A 25387-nucleotide genomic window follows, 5' to 3' on the forward strand; every position below is an offset into this window, starting at 1 on the left:
TACTGAATAACTACAATATTCAGAAGTAAACAGTGTAGCTGACCTATTTATTTTTAAAATGGGCTGTGAAACGATTAATCGCATCCAAAATAAAAGTTTGTTTACATAATATATGTGTGTGTAGTACTGTGCATAATTACTTTGTATATATAAATACACACACATGCATGTATATATTTAATAAATATTTGCATATATATATATATATAAATGTAATTTGTATTATATATAAATATAAATATTTTATCTATAAATAACACATTTTTCTTAATTATATACATGCATGTGTGTGTATTTATATATACAAAATAATTATACACAGTACTACACACACATATATTAAGTAAACAAACTTTTATTTTGGATGCGATTAATCGTTTCACTGCCCTATTTTTAAACCACAACTTCAATGTGTGCTTCTTTTACCGATATATTTAACAATATCTTTTGTGCACTTACTCGTGCCCGTAGCAAGACACCTGTCAAGTTTAAAGACACACACACACAGACACACTCACAGACACACACACACACACACACTCACAGACACACTCACACACACAGACACACACACAGACACACTCACAGACACACTCACAGACACACACACAGACACACTCACAGACACACTCACAGACACACACACAGACACACACACTCACAGACACACACACACAGACACACACACAGACACACTCACAGACACACTCACAGACACACACACACACACTCAGACACACTCACAGACACACTCACACACACACTCACAGACACACACACAGACACACTCACAGACACACACACACACACACAGACACACACACACAGACACACACACAGACACACACACTCACAGACACACACACAGACACACTCACACACACAGACACACTCACAGACACACACACACACACACACACACAGACACACTCACAGACACACACACAGACACACTCACAGACACACACACAGACACACACACACACAGACACACACACACACACACACACACACAGACACACACTCACAGACACACACTCACAGACACACACACACACAGACACACTCACAGACACACAGACATAGACACACACACAGACACACACACAGACACACTCACAGACACACACACACAGACACACTCACAGACACTCACACACACACACACACAAAGACAGACACACTCACAGACACACACACAGACACACTCACAGACACACACACACACACACAGACACACACAGACACACACACAGACACACACACACACACACTCACAGACACACACACACACAGACACACTCACAGACACACAGACATAGACACACAGACATAGACACACACACAGACACACACACAGACACACTCACAGACACACACACTCACAGACACACTCACAGACACACACACTCACACACACACACACACACAAAGACAGACACACTCACAGACACACTCACAGACACACACACAGACACACTCACAGACACACACTCAGACACACTCACAGACACACACTCACAGACACACACTCACAGACACGCTCACAGACACACTCACAGACACACACACAGACACACACACAGACACACACACAGACACACTCACAGACACACTCACAGACACACTCACAGACACACTCACAGACACACTCACAGACACACTCACAGACACACTCACAGACACACAGACACACACACTCACAGACACACTCACACAGACACACTCTCTCACACTCACAGACACACTCAGACACACTCACAGACACACTCAGACACACTCACAGACACACACACAGACACACTCAGACACACTCACAGACACACTCAGACACACTCACAGACACACTCAGACACACTCACAGACACACACACAGACACACTCAGACACACTCACAGACACACTCAGACACACTCACAGACACACTCAGACACACTCACAGACACACACACAGACACACTCAGACACACTCACAGACACACTCACAGACACACTCAGACACACTCACAGACACACACACAGACAGACACAGACACACTCACACACACACTCACAGACACACTCACAGACACACTCACAGACACACACACAGACACACTCACAGACACACACACACACAGACACACACACTCACAGACACACTCACAGACACACTCACAGACACACTCACAGACACACTCACAGACACACACACACACACACACACACACACACAGACACACACACACACACACACACAGACACACACACAGACACACATACACACACACACACACACACACACACACACACACACAGACACACACACACACACACACAGACACACACACACACACAGACACACACACACACACAGACACACACACACACACACACACACACACACACACACACAGACACACACACACACACACAGACACAGACACACAGAGGTTCCTGTTATTTATAGATAGATGATTGTAACAGTTGAAGCCTAACGCTGAAAACGGCAGTTTTAAATCCCAGACTGTAAACGTGAAAATATGCACATTTGAGCCCAGAGAATGGCTGAATAATGCCCTTCACAATGACCCAGTTCATCCCGTACAACCTGCCAATCCTGGATAAGAGAACGAAACAATATAAGCTTTCATGAGCTTTCCCACCTAAACCAACAGACTGAGTCAAGGTCTCAAAAGCGGAGTTTGTGTTGTAGCCGAGCTCGATAAAGCAGGATTGCTCACGCTGAATGAACTACAACTCTCAATAAAGCAGTAAACCACAGGAGGACACGGTGTGTTACAGTGATTTTACCATGCTTTTGTTACCCTGCTTTTGTTTACCATGAGTATTATTACTTGCTACAATCACTGAAACCCACAGCCTCGAGTGACTTACTGCTTTTGTCAACAGTTTGGCTTTAAACGCGGCTCATTTATCAGTTTTATAATATCACTTTGGCTCTTTTAATTGGTATTCAAATCACGTGTTTTGTAATCTGTAAAGCTGTATTTGCACTGATAATTCATAATTCATGTTTATTTGATAGAAAACATCTTATTTGATCTAATTTGTTTCCAAATTCCACATTAGAAGAGGAAATGAGTATTTAATTGGCTGGATAATTTAAGAAATGAACTACTAGCACATATTATACTGATTATTTTTATATATTTTAGGCCTAATAAATGTGCTAAAGCTTATTTGTGTAATAATCCGCTGAATAAAAATTGGCAAATTATTTATTATAAAAAAAACAAAGAATATTACGCTGGTTATTGTATGACCAAATTATATTTTCTATTTTAATAAGTATTAACAAATTAGAAGAACTCCGTTTCATTTGATTATTTGCCTTTTTGTTTGGAAGTTTAATTTGGAATTTGGAGAAAAATTGCTGCTAAAGTTTCCTTATTTACATTTGTAAGTTTGTGTGTGTGTGTGTGTGTGTGTGTGTGTGTGTGTGTGTGTGTGTGTGTGTGTGTGTGTGTGTGTGTGTGTGTGTGAGTGTGAGTGTGTGTACGTGATACGTGATACGTGTGTGTGTCTATCTGTGTGTGTGTCTATGATACGTACTTTATGGCGTGTAATACGCACACACCCCTAATCCTAACCAAAGGGTTTTCAGTGCGTATCATATGCACGCAAAAAACATTTCTAGTGTATACATGGCACGTGAAATAACATTCGTGTATAGACACGCACTTTCATGTGTTGGTGTATATATTCACAGACACACACACGTATATGCGTGTATATATATATATGTATTTGTGTGTGTGTATTTTGAAGTGTATCAGCTCAATCTGGAATGAATAGAGTTGGAGAGAAGTTGAGTTGGTTTTGCATCGCATGTGCTTGTGAATCAGGATGAGTTTCAGCTCTTCAGAGACACAACAACAACAACAATGAAAAAAGCATGTAAATGTGCGTGGGCTTTATATAAGCAGCACTGCCACTGGCGATTGAGCAATGCGGCGCTGATGTAAACAGAGCAGATCATGATCCAGGAGACTCAGACATGAGCTGTGATGCAGATGGCCTACTTTCATAAACCAGCGGCGTGTAGGAGGAGAGAGAGAGAGAGAACAAGCCTCAGATTGATGTTCCCAGCACAGCTGCAGGCATCAGCTGACTTCAGTCTCCTCACTTTTATCTGCTTAAACTGGGAGCTTTCTGTTCCTGTTAGTGCGTCGCTCAGGGCTCGATTTACCTCATATTGTGACTGAGGCAAAAGCTAATTTTGGGCACCGTATGACCAAAACTGCTGCTTTTAGAGGAAATGTGTGTGTGTGTGTGTGTGTGTGGGTGGGGTTGGGGGGGGGGGGGGTTTACAATAATTAAACTGTGATGTCAAAATGGAAATTGTGGCTTTTAGGGATGCACCGGTTATAAAACTTTTTGGCCGATACCGATAACCGATAATGAAAGCCGATAACCGATAATGAAAGCCGATAACCGATAATGAAAGCCGATAACCGATAATTCTTTATTTGAAAGCCGATAACCGATAAATCTAGATCCGAATTTTTGTATAATTTTTGAGAGCCTGATTACAAGAACAAAAGTCTCACCATTAAAATTCATGTCACAAGCACACAATTATAATGTTCGCCTTTTTTGTAGCCAATATGACAGCACATGTTGCACTTTATTTTCCTTCTTGAATCATATTTCAAGCAGTTTAAAAGCATCATGTTGAACAGATTGCTTCTGAAGGAAATAATCAAGTTATTAATCGGCTTTAATATATTGACCACATTTTGTTATTGGGCCGATAACGACAACATTAAAAATGATCATATATCAGGCGACACCGATATGTTGGCCGATATATCGCGCATCCCTGGTGACTTTATATATGATCAAATACTTGCAAGTGTCTTTATTAACACTTTAGCAAAATCAAGCCCAAATGATGTTAGGAAGTTTTTGTCCAGTGAATGTCGTGTTTTTCCGTCAACAGAACGGCTGCATCTGAGTCAGTCAGTCCAACACAATATTTTAAATTGTATTAATTTATAATGTAATTGTCTTACTTAGTTTTAGCATCAGAGTGATTATATTTGGTGATTGTATTGGTTCTCCCCCCCGGATGTGCCTATGCATAAATCCAGGCCTGGTCCCGCACCAGTGCCAGATCCCACCGACTGCGTGTCAAGTTCTGCTGATACTGAGGCCGTTATTACTTTCACTTCCCGTTTCCTCTTTATCACCATGAAGCATCAGCAGAGTTTATTCCTGAGAGAGAGAGAGAGAGAAGAAAAAAATAAAAGGTTTACAACACAAAGTTTGCAATAGAGATTTGTACTGTTTTTGAAAGAAGTCTCTTCTGCTCACCAAGGCTGCATTTAATGATTAAAACTACAGTAAAAACAGTAATATTGTGAAATACTATTTAATGTAATTTTAAAATTCAGCCAGAATCTCTCAAACTAAATATTTTCTTTGGGGATCATTACTGTAGTTTAGGATCATTTTATAGTTTTTTTTTTCTAGTGTCCTTGTTCTGTTAAAACCAGTTCCCTCATGACCTCATCATTCTCCAGGAAGTGTCTCGTTCTTTTTTTTTTTTTTTTTTTGCAAGGAAAACAAGAGCATTGAACGTCAGGATGACTTGTAAGATTGTGCTCAATGACTTTTACTGTTTAAAAACAAATCCAGTTCTGTCCTGAATGCAACCCTCTGCTCCGCTTTCAGGACACAAATGTGATTTGTTTGAGGTAAATATTTGACATGCTCTTGCTTTAGTGTGTGTGTGTGTGTGTGTGTGTGTGTGTGTGTGTGTGTGTGTGTGTGTGTGTGTGTGTGTGTGTGTGTGTGTGTGTGTGTGTGTGTGTGTGTGTGTGTGTGTGTGTGTGTGTGTGTCAGAACTGGTCATTGATCTCACTGGCAGAGCAGATGAATGCCTCTCTATAGGCTTATTCATCTCAAATCTCTTCCACAAGCCGTCAGCTGATTCAGCCTCTTGTTGACATGTAGTTATTGTACAGCTGGAAATGCTGAACTAACATTACTGACGTGAATGATTCCTCACACGGCTTTGTTGAGGAAAGGTGCGGTTATTTATCACTATGGTTTGTTCACAGATTGTGGGTCGTCTGCCTTCATGCTTGTGAACACACTGTCCTCGTGACACAGGATAATTAGTCTGGGACTGATAATCTAAAACAGCATTCAATATTCAGAAGGGCGCCGTTTCCATATTAAAGAGCAAAGCATCGAACGTGGAAATACAAGAGCCTTTAATCAGACTCAAAGACACTGGATTTATCAGCACAGTTTCATGATGCATTGTAAATGATAACAAGAATACCAGTAATGCAACTTTAGCCTATATATGGCCACTTGTTTGTATTGTTAGCTTATTTATTTAATACAGTTTGGCACAGATGGCATTGTTAAAGAAATTAAAGATCAATTGTGATTTAAAATGCAATTTTTATCAGTAAAATGTGGCCATAATTGTTGTGATTATGTATCAATATGACTATAATAATAAGATAAATAAATAAAAGTAAAAAAAAAAATAGAAATATTACTAATACAATATTTTACTGTAAAATAAAAAAAAGAAAGTATTATATAAAAATAAAATTACACTTCTAGCCTTTGGGGTTACCAACAATTATATTTCAGTATGAATATAATAGCAACAAAATGCTGCTACTACTACTACTACTAATAATAATTATTAAATACGATATTAAATGAAATAAGAAAAAATACTATTGCAATATTACTATTATTATTATTAAATAAAAAATGCAGTTTGATAACTAAGCCAATAATTATATATCAATATGAATATAATAACAATAAACATGCAACTCTGCTACAATACTACTACTACTACTACTAATTATTATTATTTAATTAAATGGTAAACAAAATAAGATAAATTACCAGTGCAATATTACTATTATTAAATACAATTATTAAACAAAATAAGAAATATTACTATTGCAATATTTCACTGTAAAATAAAAAAAGTATTTAAGAACAAATAACCTTGCAGCCTTGGCGATGTGTTAATTGCACTATTGCCATACTGCCATATTGCAATTTCATTTTTATTTCGATGAATCATGCAGCCCTAATAAATGACGCCGGAGGGGAAACTGGTATATTCTTTAGTTTGTTTTCTGGCTGTGGTTTCTGCTGTGGAGGAGGACAGATCACAGCGCTAATGTCAACCTCATGACTAACCTTAAGCCGTATTTCCATTCTGATGCTTTAGACCCAGAATGGAAAGGAGAGACTTCCCCTTTAAGACGCCCGCCGTGGGGTTATGAGGTCAGGAGAGAAGGTGTTCACGCTCTGAGTCACCCGTCATCCTGTCTGTGTGTGTGTGTGTGTGACGCATACATGCGCGCTCGACTAACACGCTCGGGTAAAGTAAACAAGTGCATGCTTGCTATACCATACTGGGCTTTATGAGTCTGCAGGGAGGTGTGGCTGCTATGCATGCTGGGGGTTTTCTGGCCACACTGAGAATCGATTGGGCTGCTCACTAGACTGAATGGAAATGAACCCTGAGGGGGAAGTGTGTGTGTGTGTGTGTGTTTGTGTGAGTGGGCATCAGCAGAAGGGAGAAGTCTGACGTGTTGCCAGCGGTCGGGACTGAGCATGCTCAGAAAGGCTCAGTGAAATTCAGTGGAAAACACGTCAACCTTTCCGATCTGAATGTAAATATAGACTGGTTTCACAGACAGAGCTTAGATTAAGCCAGGATTAGGCCTTACTACAGTGGCTTTTATAAAGTGCTGTGAAAAACAATGGCACTTGTGTATTTTAAGATATGTTGCTTTCAATTTAGACAGTAAACATGCATTTTATTCTGAGACTGGATTTAAGGCTTGTCTGTGAAACCGGTGGTGGAAGTGCTGTTCCTCTTCTTATGTGTTTTCATTTGCATGTTTATTGCATTGGTAACACTTTTACTTTTACTTTTATTGCACACTTTACAATAAGGTTCTTTAGTTAACATTAGTTAACTACCTTAGTTAACATGAACTAAGAGTGAACAATACTGTAACAGTGTTTATTAATCTTAGTAACAGCATCTATTACTTATAACAAAATATTTAACATTTACTTATATAACATTTACTAACACATTATTAAAATCAAAGGTAGTATTTGTTAGCATTAGTTAATGCACTGTGAACTAACATGAACAAACAATGTATTTTTGTATTAATAGACACTGTAACAAATGTATTGCTCATGGTTAGTTCATGTTAGTTAATACATTAACTAATGTTAACTAATGAACCTTATTGGAAAGTGTTGCATTTTGCATGAGTTGCACATACAACCAACTCATCTATATAAACAAAATGATCTGTATCTAATATCTATATTACAAAAAGTTTATTGGAATTCCTTGGTTGCCATGGTTTCCAAACCATTAAAGGGGTTATTTCACCCTAAAATTAAAAATAAGTAATTTACTCACCCTAATGCGGTATGCCATTCTTTAAAAAAAAATTTTTTGGACTACAAAATGATAATTTAAAAACAGTTGTCCGGTTTGCGCTCCTCCATATAATTGCAGTGATTAGCTTTTTTAAAAAGAAGCAAAAGTATCACAGAATTATTCTGGGTGTTTACATAGGGTTTGGTGAAAAACAAACTTAATTTAATGTATTACTTTAAAGTCCTGCTGTAGTCAATATTTTTATCCCTTAAAACTCATATTTGATCACCAAAAGGACATATTTAATCGTTTTTTTTTTTTGTTGCTTTAAAATAGCTTGAATGTAACTCGACACCCTTGCCTCATTTAGTATGCGCGGCTCTATGAATATGCAAATGAGCCCCGCCTCCACCCACTCACTCAGAGATCCAGTCGTTGACGATCACACGTTGATCTGATTGGTTACAAGGTAGTTTGTGACGTCAGAAACACCCGCGTCTTTGGTTCACTGCAGTTTTAAGGAGAAAATACTCATCAATGCGGTTATTAACTTATGAATTTACACATGCTTTGTCTTTAAGCACATTAAAAACACCACATAGACATATAAACAACTAGAGCCCTGCATTTCAGCCCGAGCCCGACGGGCCCCAACTTATTTACGACCCTAGGGCCGGGCTTCGCGCCAATTTTCACGTCATAGTTCACGTGCGGGCCGGGCCTCGGGCCTTTTTTGGGTTATCCTTTTTATATTTTTAGACATTAATTAAAAGAAAATATGAGAAGTTGACGTCGACGATAGAAAAACAAACATTAAAATACATTTTATAACCTGTTTTAACCTATCTTATAATTACACTGACATGACAGTCTCACGCACGCACACAGAAGGTTTCTCGTCAGCGCGAGCTGCGCGACCCACGATTCGCCTCATGTGAAATGGAGAATATTAAGAGAAAACAGACTGTTCTAACTTTTCGTTTGATTGGACTTTATTTTCGTTTAACTGTTGGAAACTACTGATGTTTTTCGTTTGATTGGACTTTATTTTGGTTTAACTGTTGGAAACTACTAATGTTTTTCATTTGATTGGACTTTATTTTCGTTTAACTGTTGGAAACTACTGATGTTTTTCGTTTGATTGGACTTTATTTTGGTTCAACTGTTGGAAACTACTAATGTTTTTCGTTTGATTGGACTTTATTTTGGTTTAACTGTTGGAAACCACTGATGTTTTACGTTTGATTGGACTTTATCGTGTTTAACTGTTGGAAACTACTGATGTTTTTCGTTTGATTGGACTTTATTTTCGTTTAACTGTTGGAAACTACTGATGTTTTTCGTTTGATTGGACTTTATTTTGGTTCAACTGTTGGAAACTACTAATGTTTTTCGTTTGATTGGACTTTATTTTGGTTTAACTGTTGGAAACCACTGATGTTTTACGTTTGATTGGACTTTATCGTGTTTAACTGTTGGAAACTACTGATGTTTTTCGTTTGATTGGACTTTATTTTGGTTTAACTGTTGGAAACCACTGATGTTTTTCGTTTGATTGGACTTTATTTTCGTTTAACTGTTGGAAACCACTGATGTTTTACGTTTGATTGGACTTTATTTTCGTTTAACTGTTGGAAACTACTGGAAAAAAGAATGGCCATGTTCTGTGGTGCATTTTTTAGGGTAAGATAACCTGCAAGTTTAATTAATTAAATTAAATTTGTTTAGATTGTAGGCTATTGCTCGTTTCGTTTGCGAGCGCTGTTGCGAGCAGCCTGAGCCTGCCTCAGTAGTATTTCAAAAAATGTTGTTTTACTCACTGTGGTTTAATAAATACACATTTATTAAACTAACTGTCTGTGTGATATGCTTAAAGTGTTTTATATCTATGGATTTTATTGTTGCCAAGTAAAGTATTAGCGTTTATTTGAGAGGTTAAATTGATCAAACATGTTTTACTCGCTGTCGGCTCGGCTGCTTGGTCGTCATTTAAAAAAAATGCTCCATTATGTCTAAATTAACTTAATAAATAAATGAAAAGAAACAAAACTAACAAAACTGACCTATTTTAATGGCTGCAAATAGGGCAGGCTGTCGCTGTGTAATAATAATAATAATAAAAAAATAATTAAAAAAACGGACTGGGACTCGGGCTGATAATTTTGATGAGCTGTCGGAAACGGGTCGGGTTAGGGCCTGAGTATGGCCCTTTTCCACCAAGGCATTTTGAGAGCCGGTTCGGAGCCGGTGCCTACTCGCGAACCAGTTCTTTGTGTTTCGACAGCCAAAGAACCGGTTCTCGGCCAGGAAAACTGCTTCCAAAGCGGCACCAACTCTTTGCTGGACTAGAACCGTTCTTTTACCACGTCATGTTTACGTCGGGGGCTGGGGGCGGGTTTAGATGTGCTCTAAACATCTTTTCTGACCGCAAAGTAAAAAGCAAAGAAGACAACAGTCACAATAGAACAAATAAATGGAAAGAAAAAAAGACACGAGACAGGTGTACATAACTAATCAGAAAAGATTACATATCAAAGGAAAAGATTAAAAGACATATTTCAATTGATTTTAAAGCCTTCTTGGTACACGAGTTAGAGATAATCCCACAGTAATGTTGTACTTGCAAGCGTTTCTAGCTAAGACGTATGGCGACGTACACAGTGACGTAACGACGCCGTTCGCTGGGCGCTCTAGTCAGTGGAAAAACAAACAGGTTCTGAGAAGGTTTGCAAGTTGAACCCACTCCGAACCAACTTTGAACCAGCACCAGTTCCGAACCAGTTATTTTTTGGTGGAAAAGGGGTAAGTGTCTCGGGACAGGGGTCGGGTTAGGGCCTAGATTTGAGATTAGATCTATAAACAACATTGAAAGCTTGATTTTCACCACAGGGGGAGTTTAACGAAATCCTGACCCTGGCTGTTGGTCTTCTGTACGTTCATGAGACTCTATTAGCGTAGGATTTTCGTCAAGTAATAAATTGAATTTTAGTTTGTTTTTCACCAAACCCTATCGTAAACCCCCAGAACACGTGGGATATATACGGCACGTGTCGCATGGGATCATTCTGTGAGACTTTTTTTAAAAGCTTGATTCTGGTCGCCTTTTTTAAATGTCTCCTTATGTGGTCTGAAAAAGGAAGAATAGCTTACTGTAATATGAGTAAATGATGACTTAATTTTCATTTTAATTTCCCTTTAAGTTGTGACTTTCAAAATGTTTGGCTTAATTACAGAAGCGAAACTCTACGGCTATTAGCTGGAAAATTCTTCCTTTTAAAGCACTATATTTAATGATGTTTTCTAAACGAATGAACTATTTGACCTTCCACTTTCCTTTCACAGCCTTGGTTTTGGAAGTAGAAATAAAAAGAGTCGAAAACGAAAGAGTCTTCGTTTAAGAGTTATAAGCCGTGAAGCAAACCAACCAGCATTCACAGCATTACAAACTTTGTTTAGATGGAAGTATTTGAAAATTGAACAAAAAGATTAAGATACAAGACAAAAATTACTGTAAAAGCTTTAGTGAGGGAAAGAGTGAAGGTATGAAGAATTGCTGATTACATAAAGTGTCAAAACAAGTTGGAGATTTATAAAAAGATTGATTTAAGGATGTTTATTATGTACGTAGAAACTATATTTCACATTTTTGCGTTAGGAAACTGACTTGAATATGTCATTCGCAGTGCATCATGGGAGTTTAACCAGCACTCAAAAAAATTATATGTTGGCTTTAATTAACTTTTTTATGTCAACAGGTTTCACATAACTGGGTAATGTTAAGCAAACATAATTTGTTCATGTAACTTCTACATCATGGAATTAAGTCATTTTAAGCGACCCAATTAAAGTAGTCTCAAAGTGAATTTTTAAAAGCTTCCTGACATGATTCAGGTATTTATTATATTCATTCATCAATTAATATTTCATTTATTTTAGTGACAGATATTTAAATTGATATACTATAGCTAGCTATTTGCTAGCAGGAGCACATATTAGCATCTTAAATGCTAAGATTTAGATGCTCCTTCAACCAAAGCAATAGAAAATAATTAAATAAGTCCACAGCCAAAACAAAACTCTTCTTCACAATGGTAACCCACTGTTATTTAAATGATTCTAATAATTCCAATGTAATTGAACATTAAACACAATAACATACTAAGAAGTCTTCCCTTTTTCTCATTTTCTCAAAAAAATATAAAATAACACTTAATTTGAACATTTATTCTCTCTTAATTCAACCATATGCAAAGCATGCTGGGAACTAACAAGCACCGCCCAGTTTCAGTTAATGCAACACAAATCATTCATGTAATCCAACACAAACGGATTAAGTAAATTTTAATTTTACATATATTTTAGCAGATTGAACACAATCAAATTAAGTTAGGGCAAAATGTCTGCCGTCGCACTATATACTGCCACCCTCTGGAAGTAAGACTTTTTACTTAACATGAATGGTTTGTGTTTAGACAATGTGTTAGGATTTTGTACTGTTAAATTGAGACATAATTACGTGGACCTTAATATAAAAAAACATTTCAAGTCAAAAAACACAATTATTATAAGTAAACTAAATATAAATATATTATGTAAAGTGCACAACCTTCCTCGTTTGGAATTGTGAGCATGATTATTTAGAAAAACATGTTGAATTAATGCGGGCCAATGGCTGTAACAACAGTATATACAATCGATTAACAACCTCGTAGCTCACAGCAAGTCTGTTTTACAAGGTTATCATTCAAAATCAATTCCTATGGAGAAAATGAATGGGATTTTTACTTTTGAAACCATTTATGGTGCACTCTATACTTAATGCTTTAAGGGTTTGTTCAATCCATTATCCTGATTGATATGTCTGAGCTTATGAAATAGACTGATGACTAGCGTATGTAAAGGGTTTATATCGAGACACAGGCAGGAAATTAAGGGTTAACATTTTTACACCAATAATAAGCACAGGTTTTCTAGGTCAGTTGTGCTTTGGGAGTGAAGTCTCCCTGCATATATCCACTGCTTTATCGGATTCCTGGACTCGCTCTATTCCCGTCTAGCATCTAATGAGCTGATGGAAATGTTAATCTGCGTGCAGCATCACCGCCCCGTTTGAGAGACGAGAGAGAACAGCACTTAGGATTGATTGATCACAAATTACATCTCTTTAACATCTCAGTTGCGTCTCAGATCAAAAGTTTCAAGAGATCTCGGAGTGTTCTCAGATTATCAAACTTCCCTTAAGATCAATTCTCAACTCAAATCAACTCTCAAAGTACTTTACATGTTCAACCACAACATAATTTACCCAAAGTTTAACATGTAAAAAATGTAAAATCGATTCAAAAGCTAAAGAATAAAAATGTGTTTTCAAAGGAAAAAAACGTCTTTTTAAACGTTAAACGACGAGGCCGATCGGACATGAAACGGAAGCTTGTTCCAAAAATGTATTTTATACTTTATATTCTTAATGTAGGAAAATCATTGACTCGGTTGTGTCTGTTTTTAATTCGAACTGCACAATATAATGAAATCAAAATATTGCGATATGCATATGGCAATGGCTTGCGATAGAATATGATTTTAATACTCCATAAAAAAACAAAAAGTCCCAATTTTTTTTATTTTTTTTAACATGTTTATTCAGTGTTAGCATGTACAATATACAATGTGTCGTCCCGAGGGAAATAGAAATACCTTAACAGAAAATCTTCAAAGTATTGTGACACGAGTTTGGTTTCAAATAAACTACAAAAACACCTCCAAAGCAAAAAATAAATAAATAAATAAAAATAATAATAATAATAATAACCAAACAAAAACAAAAAAAGATCAAAAAAAGGGAGAAAGCGCATAAATGAAAAGATACATGCATAAACATATTCCAAATATATAAAAAGATTAAAAAAAGTCCAAGTTTTAGGTCAACACAGACAGCAGAGAGTAGACTGTTACTTGACACATGACTGTTACATACGTGTCACACGCTTAATGTTATTAAATGCAATAAGCAAAGTACTCGTGCGCACAGAAAGGACACCGTGTGATCCCGAATTCAGTTTTCTCTTCCGTAGCTTATACACACACACAACATTATGAGAAAATGGCCGTCTTGGTGAGTGTCATAAACGCAGTCATTTGTGTCTTGGACTCAACAGTTGAGAAATAAAACGCATGTGTACCAGTATATTGGATCCGTGCATTAGCTCTTAAAGTGACAGCATCCTAATATTCCAGCTGCCGTCTGTCATTAATGTTAATCAAACAACAAAAGACAAAGAAAATCACTCACTGCTCTTGGCTGAATAACTTTTCCAGCTTTAATAAGATTCAGTTTTTAATTCGTTCAGTGAAGACTAAGCAGTGTTTTATTTATTCGGTAACAATTTACAATAAGGTTCATTAGTTAACATTAGTTAACTAGTTAACATGAACTAAGAATGAACTTCCACAGCATTTATTAATCTCAGTTAATATTATTTTCAACGTGCTGTATTTTTTATCAACTAACATTAACAAAGATTAATAAATACTGTAACAAACGTATTGCTCATTGTTATTTATAGTAGTTAATACATTAACTAATGTGATCCAATGAACCTTATTGTAAAGTGGGTTACACTTTATTTTAAGGTGTCATTGTTACAGTGTACTTATATATTTAAGTACAGTCTAATATTAATTAACTATATGTACTTACTATAGGGTTAGGGTAGGATTATGATTTGGTCGAGGGTTAATTGCATGTAAATAGGCATATTTTACTGTTATTACCATGGTAATTACATGTAACATGTGAAACAAGGACACTGTAAAATAAAGTGTCACCGATTATTGAATTGCAATTGTTAAATAAACCTAATGTAGGTCTACCATAAACCCGTAACCACCCCTGGTTTACACTGAGGTTAAAATGACACTTACTTCACACTTCTGTTCACTTTCAGAAGTTGTAGGGATGCTGTCTTCTCACAAAATGAATGTGAAACATGCATGTTGGTTCAAATTTATTTTACACACTTAAAGCATTATCGTATCGTATATTGATTTAACGCGTCATCGCATATCGCATTTTCCTTCAATATTGTGCAGCCCTAATGAATTTCAGGAGAAACATTTGAGATGAAGTTGATGCTTCACTGAAAGAGCAATGGTTGATACACGTGTTAAAGGCGTCTGCCATTTAAACGAATCTTTATTGTGACCGTGCATGTCTTGTTAATATGGACTGTTTCAACAGTCACTGACACCCAGCGGCGGTTTGTGTGTGTGTGTGTGTGTGTGTGTGTGTGTGAGGGGGAGGGGAATGTGCTGCTTTGAATGTTTGAACGATAACAAAGCAATGCTTCCATGAGGTCATGTGTTGCTGACAGGGCCTGTGGTTTAACTGGGTGGGGATTTTTCTTTTGGACTTCCCTTAATGTGCTCCTCATATATCTACTGCTGGCCCAGTTTTTCTGGCTCTCTCACTTTCTCACTTTCACAGCAACTGTAAAAGCTGTGGTTAAGCTACAGCGACCAGGGTGTACTGAGGCATGAGTGCCACCCGTAAACTGTTCCTTTATCAGAGATGAAACTGCGAAGATAAGCAGATATTTATAGCACCAAAAACACTTAAAGGGATTGTTCACCCAAAAATGAAATTCCCATTGTGTGTGTTTGTGTGTGTGTGTGTGTGTGTGTGTGTGTGTGTGTGTGTGTGTGTGTGTGTGTGTGTGTGTGTGTGTGTGTGTGTGTGTGTGTGTGTGTGTGTGTGTGTGTGTGTGTGTGTGTGTGTGTGTGTGTGTGTGTGTGTGTGTGTGTGGGTGAGAATGACGCAGACATGCAAATAAACGATGCTTTCAGCAGGTGTAAAATATTCATAGTGAATTCTTCTATTATTATTTAATATTGCTGAAACAACCTAAATGCATTCATTTATACTAATAAAAGTATTTTAGGGTTAACTTAAGTTTAAAAAAAACCCTGCTTTTTAATAGTAATTGCAGGTTACCACTTTTTACAGTGTACAGGAATGTCTAATGCAATAATGTTCATACATTCGGCTGTGTGAATTCCAGTAGCTTCGATGTTGTTCGGGACTGTAACATTTATTTCTCATTTTTATATCAGTGTCTTCCTGTAAATTTCACACACTTTGCATTTTAATAACTTCCTTGTGATGAGAGCTTGAGTGTTTATGGTGGCCAACGTGTGTTTGGGACGTTTTACTATTGTATACTGCAATACTATTGTTTGTGCTTCCTTACATCCACACATGATTTCCCTCTCCTGTAGAGATGGAGATAAGCCACCGTCCCACACAGAAAGTGCATGTGGGTCGCATGAATTATGGATATGTGGCTTGAACTCCCGCTGAACTGCAGCTTTGTCAAACGGAGATCTACAGCAAACCTGCAAACGCCCATCATACATCCTCGGTTGTGCTGATGTGGCCGTTCATTCATCCGCTGTTCTGCGTCTCTATCGTATCTGGGTGTGCCGATCCGCTGACACACACTCACACAAGAGCGGCTTTGTTCAACCTCGTGGCCTTTGTGGTCAAATGACTTGCATGTACATCTAATGAGGTTAGATAAACCAACGCGCTGCTGACCGGAGATCAGTAGTTAATGCTTAACACGGTTAATGCTGCATGTTTACATGTTCTTTGACTTTGACCTATGAGACCATGAGACCATTTTTTTTTTGGGACATGTCATGTCACATGACCTCGTCCAATGGCATACTTATTTATTTTAAGTAGGGCTGTGCAATGATAATAATAAGATAATACACACAAGATAATCACACACATGTATGTATATATCTCAGATTTTTTAAATATTTATTTATATATATAAAACGTTTATATTTATAAATATATTTTATATATATATATACAATAATAATATGTTTATTTTATATAGCGTCTTTCAGAATACTCAAGGTCGCTTTACAATAAAGTACAAATAAACATGACATAGAACATGACATATAAACAATAAAAATATTAATCTTATTAATAAAAATAAATATCTATATACAGTGTATACATGCAAATATTTCTTAAATATATACATGCATGTGTGTGTTTTTATATAAACAGAATAAGTATGCACAGTACACACACATAAACACAAACTTTTATTTTGGATGTGATTAATAGTTGCACAGCACTAATTTTAAGGTAATAGTGTGACAGGACATGCATTAGACTCTGAATTGTTGCTCGAAATTAGTCTCTTCTGCTCTCCAAGCTTGCATTTATTTGATCAAAAATACAGTAAAAACAGGAATATTATGAGAAATTATTACCATTTAAAAAAAAAAATTTCTATTTCAATTTATTTTAAAACGCAATTTATTTCTGTGATGCAAAGCCGAATTTTCAGTATCGTTACTCCAGTCTTCAGTGTCACATGATCCTTCAGAAATTATTCTAATATGCTGATTTGCTGCTCAAGAAACATTTGATAAATCACCTTCTGTTGAATTAAATTAATTTACACCTTAAGACCATAGAGTTGGATTAGATATGACCAGTGATGGTGACAGAACAGACATTTCTCCTCTCTTTTAAAAAATCCTATCTATTATACGGCTAGTTGTATTTTATCATTTGCATTCAGCGTTGCTTTTCCCTAACAACGTAACAAGGAGTGTCTTCATCGGGTTAAATGCAACATGATAACATGGCAGTATGCGATTACGTTTATAGTTTTATTGGTAGCAATAGTCTGACTATTGCAGCACATGTAAACAGATACGCAGTGTTTTTGTGACATCAAATCATAATAACTTGATCACATTTTAGCCACGTCAAGTAGATCATAATCGTACATGACAGTTCTTGGCCGCAGAATAAGCTCTGAAGTCTGGCTATATATCTTTATGACTTATTGCATTCCTTATATGAGAGATAATCAAAGTTTCTCATGTGTCTGATCTTTAATCTATCTTACCTCACAGTCGATCAGACGATGTTACGCTGCAGGTCCAAAGTCTGACCATATAAGATCACATTTGGCATTTTATTCAAAACATTTATTACCAGCTCTTTAAAAAAAACCTGGTAAAGTGTGTTAACGCTAGTTAGCGGCGCTAACGTGGGTAATGACAGCCATGTCTGCAGTTAAAAGCCATGATTCAAAGAGCTCAAGCACGTTTCGTACACACCATAACATTCCCTTTCAAGTGCCTCCCTCATTTTTATTCTGTCACTCGCTTTTGAGAGAAATCTGGTTTGAAAAAATCCACACTTTGAAGTCTACATGCAAGAAGGCCGAAGCTAACAGCCATATCTCCTTCTGACACGACTTCATCTCTGTGTCTTTCTCAAGACGTGTCAGATATATCGGTCGCTGGTGCCACTATGATTTCCAGTGACCAGTGTTGGGGAAAGTTACTTTTAAAAGTAATGCATTCCAATAAATTGCATTAAATATTGGAATATTCCCCAAAAAAGCAACTAATAACCATCATGTTTACCGTACGTTCACACCGCCGCCGACTTGAGCGGCAAAGAAGCTCTGGCCGCTCTGCCAAGGACGCTTGTCAAAAAGTACGGGGAAGCTTGTTGACGCTTTGGTCGCTCTGACGTAGCAGGGAGAAGAGACGTGTCACAACATGAAATGTCACATGAGATTGGTGTTTTTGCATTCCACTTCACTGCTTTTCTATTTAACTATGTAAACACGCGCTAGACTGTGTGCTCAAGCTTTTTGTCTTTTGCCGCGTCTCGCGGATGTCAAAGCGTTTTAAAAAACGTGTCATTCAAGTTAAAATAAGTTCAACTTTAAGAACAAAAATGTAAACTATCCCAGCTATTTTATCCCATGCCTCGTTCTTTTGTAACTGTTCCGTATAAGCAAACAACGTCATATCATAAATGATAGGAAACCTAGCAACGGCGATTATTAGCTTCTCCTCCATTTTCTCTGAACTATTGTTTTGGTAGGAACGAAAGTTTACATCGTGTGTTTCTCCGCAATCAGCCAGCGCGAAGGACGTCTATATTCCGATTGGTTGCTGGCTTTTGCCGCTGAACCGCGTCATAACTCATTACCATAAAGTTGAGCTACTTTCAACTTTCTGACTGACGCTCAAGACGCTCAAAATGCCCAAAACGCAACGCCGATGGACTTGACGCTCCTTGCAGCTGAGAGAAGCCAGCTTCCATTGAAAATGAATGACTTCCAGTAGCTTTGGAAGCTCAAGTCGGCGGCGGTGTGAACGTACAGTTACACAGCGCATAAAACACGTCCTCACTTTATTTCTCTCAAACATGGCGTCAGTCAATAAATGTGAAAAAGTAACTTAGATATTTTGTTGTAAATTGAAAAAGTAATTTGTTACTTTACTAGTTACTTGAAAAAGCAATCTGATTACTTAACTCAAGCCATCCTGGAATTCAATAGGTCATAAAGATGTGTAATGTTGTATAGCGAGATTTGTGACCTGCGACGTAAAGTCTGTTTACTTTTTAGTCTGTTTAAAGTTGTTGACATTTCAGACTAACAAAAAAATCTTTTCACGGGTCAAAAATGACCCGAAGCGGGAAGATTACACTTTCAATATGATATCAAAATTGACATTTTATGGAATTATTGCAGTATTTATTATAAATGATTTATCCGTGCACATCATTATGATTTTATTTAGGTTTATGTGCCTCATAATCTTTCATCTTAATAACTTCCCCTCCCTCTTGCAATGGGATTTCTTCTCTGATGATGAGGGCGGGGCAACCTGTCACTCAAATGAGATCCACCAATAGCAAACCACGACCATCCACCATCCAATCAATTCCCCAAAGACAAAATCAAGCCCCGCCCTACATTTGTTCTTGTTCATGCCAACTTTAATTCTGATCAAATATAAACATATATTTATGCAATTTTTTGGGTTATTTTAAAATTTTATTCACCACTTAAATTCTAGTTTTTACAAGTCATTTTAATGTAAAATACACACATTCTTTCACTTTTGCACTGTCGGGATAAACTACTTATATCATGACTTTATGCATGAACCAATATGTGGTCATATCATAACCGATAATGAAAGTGTTTTTCAGTAGAGGTAAATTAACACTATTGAGTGCACAAGCATAACAATACCCTGATAAATATCAAAAGACAGCGGAAAAGCCAGACATGAGAACAAAAACCTGTTTGCATGACCTGACACATTGTGTGGTTAATCATCGTAAAATAAATGCACTCATTCATCCAGTAATTTTGAGGCTGAGTAATTCGAAACATTTGGAAAGTATGAGAGCTAAAAAAAATAAAAAAAAGCCCTGATATTATTACGACATTTACGATTATGCGAGTGCACATTACAAAATGTCCCCGCAATTTAATGGACAAAAAAACATTGAACCGGTTTCTAGTGATTCATTCGCTTGTTCCATTATGTGAAACCAAAAGTGTGAAAAGAGACTATAGCGCCCACACTTCATTTACATAGAGCTGTAGATGTCATCACACACACACACACACACACCTGCCAGCTCACAGACCTCAGATGTTATGTTAGATGTGCAAGTAAGAGTCATGTGACATACAGAACAACAGTTCATGATTAGATCTGATGCACTTCTCTAAAATTGTGCTGCTGCTTCTTGTTTCATACAGGTTTGTAAATATATATGTGTGTGTGTGTGTGTGTGTGTGTGTGTGTGTGTGTGTGTGTGTGTGTGTGTGTGTGTGTAAATGCATATGTACACAGACACACGCGTACACACACACACATATTATATATTTACAAACTTTTATGTTAGATGCGATTAATTAATTTGACAGCACTAAGCCTATGAATCCAAATCCGATTTTTGTGCATATCCGATTGAAATCCGATCAGATTTAGCAAGTGTGAACGGACGAAAATCACATGAAATGCAATTGATATTGAAACCAATGTTACAGTGTGAACATCAATAATTTTAGATCGGATTCCAATCGGATACACAAATGACGTTGATGTGATTTGGACTGACAGTCTGATAGCCTAATCTAAAACTCACGAGTCTTTACTATCACAAATAAATCTTAGTGGATTCATTTTAAATAGCATAATTTATGGTTTAACAGCTGACCACTGAAATCTTGGCCTATTTCAGTTTGCGTCAATTCTACAATTCAAATGTGAGTTTTTCAGAGGGTATGTCATGCTGTGCAAATGACGGGGGATTTTGACAGGAAACCACATCTCTTCTCATCTGTCAATGACAACATGCTTTTCATAGGCTAAAGCAAGGACGACATGAGAACATTTATTATGCTAGAGCTGTTTTTAAGAAGAAAATTTCACTCACATTTTTACATTTCCCAAATAAGCTCATGTTAACGGCGTCCGCTAAAGCATGCATGCATCACTAATAGTATATATTTAAATGGGTCTTTTTGCTGTTACAAAGTATCCAGATTTGGAATGTTTGCATGTAACATTCTAACTGATCCTTAAACAATGTAGCAATCGGGTTTAGTTCCGTGTTCTATTTTGCTTTTGATTTAACTGCATTTCCTAACAACCACAATTACCAGACTAGACTAGACCAGCCTTTTCTACTTCATCATATTTTTTTTATAACTGTTGCACATGTGGCACATCTGGCGCTCTGCCTGAATCATTACTTACTTTTTTATGTTGGGCTGGCCGTTGCCATGGAAACTGCTGCATGTTTGGCAGCGAGCCCTTTGAAGGAGCGCGAGAGGATTGCAAGCTCTCAGGAATTGGCCTACACCCAGTGTAATCATGGCGGGGAACTGAAATGAGGCTTTTGGCAGCGCACCAGGTTTCCGAGAACAAAGATGTGAGCCACTAATGTTGGCTGCAGAGCCGACTTGGCATCCTTTACCATTTCCCAGCAGCCCCTGCCAATCCCCCCCCCCCCCCCCCCCTGCTGGGACTGCAAAGAGGATCTGAATAAAGAAAGAGACTTGTTTTTCTCCCAGATCCTCTGCTCCAATGACATCACCTCTGCAGCCTCCAGCCCCCAGATTCCAGACGCCGAGCACATTTTTTTCTGCTCCTCTCTCAGGCCCTCCATTTTGACTAAATTCCTCCATTTTATAATTGCTCTTCTACCTCCCCGATGTCACGAAATGTTTGCCGTTTGCACCGACACACTGAGAGCGCTCTAGTGTGTTTTTGTCAGTATAACGTACATGTTTCATTACAACCAGATGAATAAATGCCTTACTGTTTTGAGAATGTGCAGAATTTAGTAATTTATTAGTCTTTAATTGGTAATTTACCAAAACAAATGTCAAGTTTGAAGTCAACTTCAACAGTTTCAAGTTGGAGTATTTGTGTGTGTGTGTGTGTGTGTGTGTGTGTGTGTGTGTGTGTGTGTGTGTGTGTGTGTGTGTGTGTGTGTGTGTGTGTGTGTGTGTGTGTGTGTGTGTGAGTGTATATATATATACAAATTGCATATATTAGTGCTTTCATCTAACATAAAAGTTTGTAAATATAAACTATATATATATATGTATTGTATGTGTGTGTCTATCTATCTATATATATCTATATATATATGAGTTGTCGAATCTATTAATTGCATAAAAGTTTGTACATTTATAAGTGTTTGTATGTATGTCTATATATATATATAAATATATATATACACATATATTTTGTATATATTGTATTATACATTTACAAACTTGCGTTAGATATGATTAATCTATTTGACAGGACTAAGATGTGTGTGTATATATATATATATATATGTGTATATATATCAAAAGAATAAAGTACATATCAATATGTACGGATTGCTTTTTTTCCCTCTGTTGTAAGTCACATAAGCATCTGCTAAATGCATGAAATACAATACACACTACAGTACTGGTCTATTACGCAAATCATTCAGGCTATTTCTGGCTGTTTTGTATATACATATATATGTGAACTCAATGCTGAATGAATGTTATATTTCAGCGTGTGCAATAAACACTTTACGTACAACATGCACGGTTAGCAATCACTAAACTGAGGTTGTTGCACAACAGACTCGCAATGAAAACATTCTCGGTTGAATTTATGAGCTGGAGGGAAAAAATAGCAACACAGTAAACAGGATGTTGCTTCTCAGTGGGGCTATCCTGGTGAGTGCAGGGGTTACCATGGTTACCATTTCCTGAGAAATTTACAGCCAATCACGAGAAGGAACAGAGATTTTACAGACCGCCTGCACTTGGAAACGCAGGGTAGAATGACATTGTGTCAGTGGGTTTGCTTGACACACTTCGGTGAACCCAAAAGCACAGCACATGTTTTAGCACGCACTCGTTTTATAGCCGAGGCTGATGTTGTTTTATGCCGTCTGCGTCTCTGTAAATGTGTCTGGGTCGATTTCCCAGAAATTAAAATGGACACAAGTAGCAGTTTTAATGATGCTTCAGTCATTTTATATAAGAGCTTGTGATATTTGCGTTTGGGACCTTGTATAACAATATCAATATTTAATTTGTGTTGTTTTGATGCACCGCACCACGTCCTTGAACATCTGTATGAGTTATATAACAGAGAAAATGGGCCACTTCATGAAAAAACCCAAAAGCACATGAGCGGTAAATGCACGACACCGATGAATAAAGCACAGACTATCTTAAACACAAACAAACCACTGATATAATTTGATATCTGTATCAAATCTGACTTTTAAAACTCACTTGGATCACATTATTATTTCTTTTAGCCTTGCAATGTTACGTTTCTCTTCCTGACGTGTTATTTTAATGAGGCATTGCTTAAGAAATGCTGAGTCATGATCATGTAGATCAGTGTTTCTCAACTGGGTTTTGCTTCAGGCCGTGGAATTTTATTTTGACATGATGTGGTGAGCAAAACTGCAACTCAAATATGAACCAAACACGGAAATGTATTAATATCACCTGGATTATGATGGAATCAAAAAGTCAGATTGAAGCTAAATCATTTGTAAGAGCCATGATTGGTCAAATTACAAAGTTTATTAGTTTTAAATAGTATATTTTATATGGTACCCAATACAGCACTAAAATTGAAAATCATATTCAGCTGTATATTTTGAATAATTCACCTCACAAAACACATTGTGCTCAACACAAACCATATTTACCCTTATTTGAAAAGTTGTCTTGTGGATTTTTTTCAGCATATTTGGCTTTGCCAACTATGCATGATTTTATATGCATTTCTATAATTTCCATTCAGCTTTGTTTCTTGACTGAGCCAATCTGTGTCCCATTTTCCAGTCACAACCCACTGATATAGAAAACAAAATGACCTTGAGTGACACAGACATGTGAAATCTGATCGGCCTGCTCAGAATGCAAAGGTTAGCGCGGGAGGAATTAGTTGTCAAGCCGGAAAGAAAATACGATATTTACAGTTTCTCGGGTACAAAAACACGCCCTAATGCTGCAATTCCTTTAGGAGGGTTGATCATACGCCCTGGCTGCAGGCCAACAGATTTGATGTTCGTTGAGAAGGGCGAGGCGAGCTGTGGGTACGTGACTAAACATCTTGCTTCCTCTTTCCAACGTCACGAGGGCTTGCACAAACACATCCGGCCTTGTGTCTGCAGATTTCAGACGCATTGCTTCACCCAAAGAGCCCTGAAGCTGCACTCATTTGGAACGAGTCCAAAACAAAAGGGAAGGTCCTGCAAAGCTCTGTGGACATTATGTACCCAGTGACCAGACACGATCACATGATGTGTGTAACCATCAAAACTAAAGGGATAAAAGTGAGATTTGAGGTCAAGTTTGTATGTATAAATGAAAGTTTAAATCTGTCATTTCATGAGCATGACAAATATGACTAAGATTGGAAAAATCTTTAGATTCTCAATGTTGTGAGTTGATGGATTGTGATTAGTTTACACAACTGAAAGCTGTAGGAAAGTGTCCGATCAGAAGTGGAAGGTAGGGGATCTCCAGAAAAAGCGAAACACCAGACATTTATTATTGCTATTTTAATGCATGAGTTGATCTTAGATTATCATTTCAGTTGCAT

General features: G+C 37.3%; 2 long non-coding RNA genes across 2 annotated transcripts in view; both read left to right on the forward strand.

Moving 5' to 3' along the window:
* Positions 1–25387, forward strand: part of LOC143724408 (uncharacterized) — a 55779-nt gene that overhangs the window by 17472 nt on the left and 12920 nt on the right. The window lies entirely within an intron of this gene.
* On the forward strand, positions 23882–25352 carry LOC143724409 (uncharacterized). Its single transcript, XR_013197371.1, has 4 exons — positions 23882–23958; positions 24625–24707; positions 24806–24878; positions 24957–25352. It is a non-coding gene; the product is annotated as an uncharacterized LOC143724409 (long non-coding RNA).

The sequence above is a fragment of the Siphateles boraxobius genome, unplaced genomic scaffold, assembly GCF_051911475.1.
Source record: "Siphateles boraxobius isolate OS27281-9 unplaced genomic scaffold, OSU_SipBor_1 73, whole genome shotgun sequence".
In the NCBI taxonomy this organism is placed as follows: domain Eukaryota; kingdom Metazoa; phylum Chordata; class Actinopteri; order Cypriniformes; family Leuciscidae; genus Siphateles; species Siphateles boraxobius.